Consider the following 8,527-nt stretch of genomic DNA (forward strand, 5'->3'; position numbering starts at 1 on the left):
ATTTCGGAACTGTCGTTCTTCTTTCGTTTCCCAGCTCTAGTACCAGTTCGATTTTTTCGAATCTGTACCGGCAATATTAAAGGGGAAACGCCCGACACAACTAAAATTTGTGTCCCGTACTCCAGTTTACCTTTACACTGACTCTACGTATGTAACATTGATGAGATTTACCTATATATGTCAACTGGAGAGCAGGATACAAATGTTGTGTGCAGTTATATAGCTTAACTAAAGAATGGGATACTGTTGTCACTGCTGTGATCAAAACTATAACTTTCAGTCAATACTATTAGCATCGAAGGCGAAAAAGAAAACTGTATCCCATAGTGAAGAACAGGATACAAATTATATATGCGTCGTCTTATTCCTCTTCGCGTAGTTCAACTGAGGTACAGGTGGCAAATGTGACGTACGTCCGTTTCCACATTTTCATTAGCAGTATTCATATATATAGATCAACGGAAGTATGGGGTACAAATATAATGTACGTAGATCCTTCTGCCATCGGTAGTACTACTATCTACGTGAGAACAGACTATTAGTGGTAGCGTAGGCGAAAGAACCAACACATGTAAAATTTGTATCACGTGCTTCAGTTGACCTATATAGTTCAACTGAACAACAGGAAATTAATGCTAACGGAAAGGAAGAAATCGACGTATGCTAAACTTATATACCGTACTGCAGTTAACCAATACAGTTCGAATGAGGTTCGAGAAACAACCCATATATATTTGACGTGAGGTATTCTATGCTACCAATATTTCCATATATTTTTCCCCTTCATTTTCCACAGAAATAATACGATACACAAACGTGAAAATTTTACTTGCCTTGATATATGTCAACCATATTTTTTGTCTTTCGTATTTCTTTGTTTCTGAACGCTCTTTTCACCTGTTACATCTGTTTAATAAGTGATCTCTGGCAAATTCTGACGTCATTGTTCAAAGACGACGAGATGTATCCCGTGCTTGACTAGACCCAACCGCTTAAAGTTTCCCGCCCACCCTTTTCTTCGGCTTGAAATTCAAGCTGCTTACTGTGGCGATGCATCAGTAAGTAGACAGCAGACTATGCACTAACCTCTCGTAAAGGGGACGTAGAATATGGTCGATGTCCCATAGACGATACTTTTATATACATATAATTGCACTGCAGAATTTTTTGCTAATAGAGCTCAGTTGCATAATCAGGACAGTCAGTGTTCAAGAGAAATGAAATGAATATCGCGTGTGCCCTAAGGACGCATAATAGGACCACTAATGTTGCCAGTAGAAATAAACTTTAAATCAGACACGGTCAGAGGAGTTTCAGGTTGTTTGTCGACTGTATTGTTGTGTTTAGGAAAGTATCGTTGCTCGGTAATTGTAGATAAATGCATATCTGCTTCAACAGCCGGCCGATGTGGCCGAGCGGTTCTAGGCGCTTCAGTCATTAGGTTAGTTAGGTTTAAGTAGTTCTAAGTTCTAGTGGACTGATGACCTCAGATGATAAGTCCCATAGTGCTCAGAGCCATTTGAACCATTTTCTAATTCAACAAAATTTCCGCTTGATGTTATGAACGTCAGTTCTCGTTAAATTTAGATAAATAAATAATAAGACACATAACATATCTATCTTGTTAGAAGATTACTGGTAGACTTCTGGAGTCCATAACAGCATTTCAATTTATAAGAAAGAAGTGCTAAGAAGTAAAATGAAAAGGACCCAAGATGTAAAATAATCTGTAGCAGGGAAGGCAAACTGAAAACTGAGATCACTCACAACCTTCCGGGAAAGTGCAGTGAATCTACAAATATAATACGTTCTTGTTTCAGAAACATACATATAATGCACACAGTTATGGCTATATTACTTTTGCTCTAAACTTAGCCATTTCCAATGCATCTTCTACTCCTTCCGTGAAGGAGGCTGGACACAGTCGGTATTGTAGCATATGATCAACAGCCTGGTTTTCTCCCCGGTCGCGCTGAACATCATCTTGATCAGTGTAGCCACATCTTTCCAAACTCACTTTTGATCTGCCAGCTCCAGATCTCGGTCTGTTCTGGATCTTCCAAGTCGTCCCTTTCTCGTCATAATCAGGAGGTAAGGTTTCTGAAACTCTGTTCCATCCTGCTTGGAGGTAGGTCGTAGACGTCCACAGCTGCAACACAGCCTTTCCAGCAGTGGTTACAAGTGCCGTCGATGTCATTAGGAAACTCCTCGTTGGCTTAAGTCGTAGTAGGTGCGGTTCGTGCCCATGCAGAGGATGCGTTTCTCCTGCTCCACTTTTTTTCATTCCTTATTCTTCGTTCAGGAGCCGCTGCCTTTTCTGAGATGTAGTAATGCCATTCGTCTGGAGTAGATTTCAGGCAACTTGTTATGATTCTGCAGATGCACAGAGAGCTATGTCCACCCGCTCGGCATGTGCTAAATTGCACCTAACAGGGAATGCATACTCAGCCGCAGAATAGCATCCTGCCATTGCAGAGGTTCGTAGAGTTTCAGGTTGATGTGATCCGCCCATTTCTAGAGCACTGCTTCAGTATTTAAAATATTCATCAAGCAGACGTCAGACATCTAGCGAATTCAGTGTGTCACTGCTTCGTATGTTTATGGTTTGTGTAACATATACGAAAGTAACAGATGTGTTCAGAGAGCGTTATTAGTATTCTTCGAAAGATCAGCGCTGCTGGGTAAATTTATAAAACCGGTTAACTGATTTTTCTGTCGGTTCTTGGTAAAACAACATTATAAATGGAAAGTGTTATATTGCTCATGCTCTACAGGACTGTGTAGGACATAAGTAATACAGCGCTTTTCATATATTACAAAACGCACATTTGATGATGCCAATGTAACAATTCATGTGCGGCCGTTGCATCGTCAGTAAGGATTATCAGAATAAATTGAGATCAAGATGTGTCCAAAGTCATACACACCGACGAAGAAAAGCATTATGACCACTGGTCACCGAGAGCAGCGAAAATGTGCCCCACGAGGAATGGTCGCTATTCGAGCATGTGATAGGAACTGTAATTTGGACCAAAATCTAGAAATTGACATACGCCATATTCCGAATTGTTTCCGAGGAAGAACGCATTTAAGATGTACATCGTGGCTTATTTTCTGTATTATTCAGTTCTTTGTCAGATTTACATATGCGCACATGCACAGCATGTAGTAAAAATTACAACTCACATTTTACAACGTATCAATTCAAAAAAATTTTTAGCACCTCTCAACTTTATCGTACACGTCACATTACAGATGTCATACAATCCGAATGTTCGAACTTCAAAACTTTTGTGCACTTTTAGGAGAACATGTGTTGCTTGTCTGAGTGAGTGCCTCTCCACGTTCGCTAACGAGAACAGAAGCGTCCATGATGCGACCAAGCAGCTGATCTCGCGTATTCACCTTTCGTTTGTACGCCTCAGGCTTCAAAGCGCAGTCATTCGGTCTTTTAATATGACTCGACCTATCAACATGTCACCGATCGTGTCATATCAAACAGTGGACGTAAAACGAGCTTGTAAATTGGTTTCCAGTGGAGAGTGTGGATTGTCCTGTGATCTTCGATGATTATTGTGTGTGCACTTGATGCCAGTCAACGTAAGTGTGGCTTACGGTAAATAACATTAATGGATGCAAATGATGATTGCCATTTAAACTCTGACAAAATTCGAGTTGTGATACATTGTCGCCAATTTTGGAAACGCTGTATCTGAAGTGGCTACAAGTTGTACGCATGTAATTTTCCCCAGACACAAGTTTGTGGGAAACTTAAACGTGCAGGAAGTCGCCACACGCTGGCAGTAGGTCTACGCTACGCCATTTCAACAACGTTACTGCATAGACTACTGAACTGCACGTTCGGATGGAAAATAGGAACTTGGAAGAATACTTGTTTGACGCATTGTGCTGGAAACTCTCGTATACACTCTACTCTCAGGAATTCGAAGCGTCGGAAAGATCCGACGGTATTCTTAGATAGCACTACTATGGCAGAAGCCGTAAACATACATCACATCTGTGTCTTCTTCATTAGTGCTGACGTGTGGCATTTCAGCCAGCGCTTATGCATACACTGTGAACCGATCTTTCTCTCTGATGCACTCTCAGCTCCTCGCATTACTTCACTTACATTACATCATGGACAACTGACGAGTGTAGTGACAGAAGGATATCCCGCTAGAAAGGTTGAAAACAACATGGTAGGGTGGGCTAGAAAAAACGGCAAAGGCTTTGGGTGGGCTACGTGCGCGCCAATACCCATAAAACCAACGTACATTGAACGGGTTCTACTTCGGAAACCATTCGGAATAAGGCATATATCCACATGAAGTTTTTTGCTTGAAATAAACGTTTTCGTCATATCACTCAATACTGATCATTCGTCTTGGGACACCGTTCATAAGTGGAGGAGAGACGAAGGGGTATCATACTAGTGATGATACAGGGCGCAAATGGGGAGCTACACTGACGTAAGCGACTTTGGTGACACACGGACATAAGCGACTCTGACAAAGAGCAGATTGTTTTAAAGTCCTGAGAACGAGACCGTTCGAAGCAGCGAAGTTCTCGTTCTACTATCGTGAGCATGTAACAGGGAAATCGGTTGATGGACGGGTAAAACCATGAGTAGACAACAAGATGTTGGACATCTACACTTGACCATACAAACTGATGGTCGGAAGCTAGCCAGCTCTGATTTGACAATAGAGCACAATGCTGCTGCATGACCCAGTATATCGGAAGCCACCATTCAGCGCGGGTTGTTGAACATTGGGCCCGGCAGCAGACGGTCCTGTGTGTTCTCATGTGGATCCAACGACATCGTCCGTTACGATTACAGTTGGTACGGAATCATTGACATTGGACGAAGGATCAACGAAATTGTGTTACCTCGTCGGAAGAACCACGTTTCTAGTTACGCCAGGTTGACAGTCGTGTCCGGATTCGCCGTCATCAAGGCGAACGGCTGCTCGAAACAAGCACTAGGCCTTGGACGCAGGCAGTTGGGGGTGGTATTATGCTGCAGGGGACATTTACCGGGGCTTCCATTGCACCTGCGGGAGTAATCGAAGGCACTATGGCAGTCGAGGACTACGTGAATTTCGTTGTTGACTACCCGTCATGATTGATATCTTGCCCGACCGCGATGGCATGCTCCAGCAGGTTGTAACCTCTCCTCAGTAAAAAAAATATAAAAGTAACTCCCAGCAATAAAAAGTATAATATAATTATAGCATTCTTAGTGTAACTTTCCAACAGAAAAATTCCGAAACCTACCAATAATACAATGTGACTAACTCCTAATAAAAAGTGTGAATCATATATAACCTTTCAATAATTAACTGAATCATATATAACCTTTCAATAATTAACTGACTGTGAATCTAAACTGGTAAATTTGGACGTCAGCAGTGCTGCGTCTTGGTCCTGAAAGATCATACTAAATAAATTGAAAATTCTTACCTCAATAAGGTCGCCGGATGACGTATGTATATCTGCTCCTATAAGAAATTTTTCTGGCACAGCCCAGTGCAATACTGGCCGATAGGTTTGTCATGTATAAAAAGAAACAACTGATTTTTCTTTACAATAATCGGGATGACCATGGATTGGAGAAATTAGTAAATTCTTTACTGAGATGAATGATTGTCAAAAGTTACTTTTTATAGCACAGATTATCATTAAGAGATTTTTTTTAAAACATTTACATGGGACTTGATATAATAATAGTACATATGCGCGAGGCTGCTTTTACCTTATACTACGAGGGCAGTTCAATAAGTAATGCAACAAATTTTTTTTCTCGGCCAATTTTGGTTGAAAAAACCGGAAATTTCTTGTGGAATATTTTCAAACATTCCCGCTTCGTCTCGTATAGTTTCATTGACTTCCGACAGGTGGCAGCGCTGTACGGAGCTGTTAAAATGGCGTCTGTAACGGATGTGCGTTGCAAACAACGGGCAGTGATCGAGTTTCTTTTGGCGGAAAACCAGGGCATCTCAGATATTCATAGGCGCTTGCAGAATGTCTACGGTGATCTGGCAGTGGACAAAAGCACGGTGAGTCGTTAGGCAAAGCGTGTGTCATCATCGCCGCAAGGTCAAGCAAGACTGTCTGATCTCCCGTGTGCGGGCCGGCCGTGCACAGCTGTGACTCCTGCAATGGCGGAGCGTGCGAACACACTCGTTCGAGATGATCGACGGATAACCATCAAACAACTCAGTGCTCAACTTGACATCTCTGTTGGTAGTGCTGTCACAATTGTTCACCAGTTGGGATATTCAAAGGTTTGTTACCGCTGGGTCCCTCGTTGTCTAACCGAACACCATAAAGAGCAAAGGAGAACCATCTGTGCGGAATTGCTTGCTCGTCATGTGGCTGAGGGTGACAATTTCTTGTCAAAAATTGTTACAGGCGATGAAACATGGGTTCATCACTTCGAACTTGAAACAAAACGGCAATCAATGGAGTGGCGCCACACCCACTCCCCTACCAAGAAAAAGTTTAAAGCCATACCCTCAGCCGGTAAAGTCATGGTTACAGTCTTCTGGGACGCTGAAGGGGTTATTCTGTTCGATGTCCTTCCCCACGGTCAAACGATCAACTCTGAAGTGTATTGCGCTACTCTTCAGAAATTGAAGAAACGACTTCAGCGTGTTCGTAGGCACAAAAATCTGAACGAACTTCTCCTTCTTCATGACAACGCAAGACCTCACAGAAGTCTTCGCACCCGAGAGGAGCTCACAAAACGTCAGTGGACTGTTCTTCCTCATGCACCCTACAGCCCCGATCTCGCACCGTCGGATTTCCATATGTTTGGCCCAATGAAGGACGCAATCCGTGGGAGGCACTACGCGGATGATGAAGAAGTTATTGATGCAGTACGACGTTGGCTCAGACATCGACCAGTGGAATGGTACCGTGCAAGCATACAGGCCCTCATTTCAAGGTGGCGTAAGGCCGTAGCATTGAATGGAGATTACGTTGAAAAATAGTGTTGTGTAGCTAAAAGATTGGGGAATAACCTGGTGTATTTCAATGCTGAATAAAACAACCCCTGTTTCAGAAAAAAATTGTGTTGCATTACTTATTGAACTGCCCTCGTACAATGCTCAGGCACCGCCATCGCTCCCCACAACTCGCCCAGCCAACTCCATACACGCGACTGCTAGCTACTACTAACTCCTACTGCTACACAGTTCCTACTGCTGACAACACTGCTCTCTGGTCTGAGGTTCTCATATAGCTTACATATCGCAGGCAGCGCTGTGCAGTCCATCGAAATTACATCTGCTCGAGTGCGCTAGCAACAAATTCCTTAATCATGGACCTCTTACAAGGTTAATAGCCCTTGTAATAATGCCACAAGAGAGCCACAGAGATTTGAGGAGTAGTTTAGGGTACTGAAGTTTCATATTGGTCCACCATTTTGCCTGATCTTAACCCGGTGCAATGCATCTGGGACGCTGTTTTCCCTAGAACGCCAGCCTTTAATTCACGGGAATTGGGTGAGATGCGGGTGGCATCTAGTGCCACATACCACCGGAAACTTATCAAGAACACGTCGAATCCATGCGAAGTAGCTTCGCCACTGAATTGTGATTCATAGCCGGAGCAACTTGCTATTAAACCGGTAGCCATACTACTTACGATCATCAGTTTCTATTTCGCACTGCTCAAACGGAATAAGTACAGGAATTTGCTAAAATTGCGAAAATACTCTTCGTACAGTGGCTTGTGGAGAATTTATACAGACAGATGGAGCACAAGTTTAAGGAACAAAATCATCCGATTACTCTTGAAAGGAACAATCTCGATATTGTCGTTAAAAAGTTAAGCGGGACCGTTAACATTTAAATCTGGACGCCTGTTTTGTTATTAGAACGTGATTTATCCATACTGCCGGTCCGGTGTCGTAAGACAACGCCAAATCATGCCAAATTGCAGAAGCTTAACGCAGCTAACCTTACGATTAACATGTTGCCCATACTGAATGTCAACGATACCGTGAACAGTATTTAGTGACAAAGTTGTGTACCTTGCTGAAAAAAAATCTGGGTCATACGTAGTGTACTTTGTGTACCTTGCTGAAAAAAAATCTCGGCCATACGTTGTGTTAGTACACGAATCTGCTGTATGGGTCTATATTACGAGCTGGTAATTATACTATTGCTGTACGTTAATTCACTTATGACATGTTATGTTAATAACACGATGATAATGCAAAGAAACCTTTGTTTAGTGTGAAAAACAAAAAAGAAGAAAGTATCTTGATAATCTTCTCATATTTTTGGGCCACAGGCATGTAACAATATTTGAATGATGTTTCCGCCATTTAACTGTACAGACTTCGTTATTTTATATTACCATGACGATTTCGGCCGTAAGCCATTATCAGGTACAACACCGAAAAAGTGTTTAAACAAATGCATAGAGTGTGGGAAGGATGAAAATGTAACATTATTATGCCAATCCAATGTCAGATTAAAAATTATGGAAATAATACTACTTTCATATTGGGTAT

Source organism: Schistocerca cancellata, chromosome 6 (assembly GCF_023864275.1).
Source record: "Schistocerca cancellata isolate TAMUIC-IGC-003103 chromosome 6, iqSchCanc2.1, whole genome shotgun sequence".
Taxonomy (NCBI): Eukaryota; Metazoa; Arthropoda; class Insecta; order Orthoptera; family Acrididae; genus Schistocerca; species Schistocerca cancellata.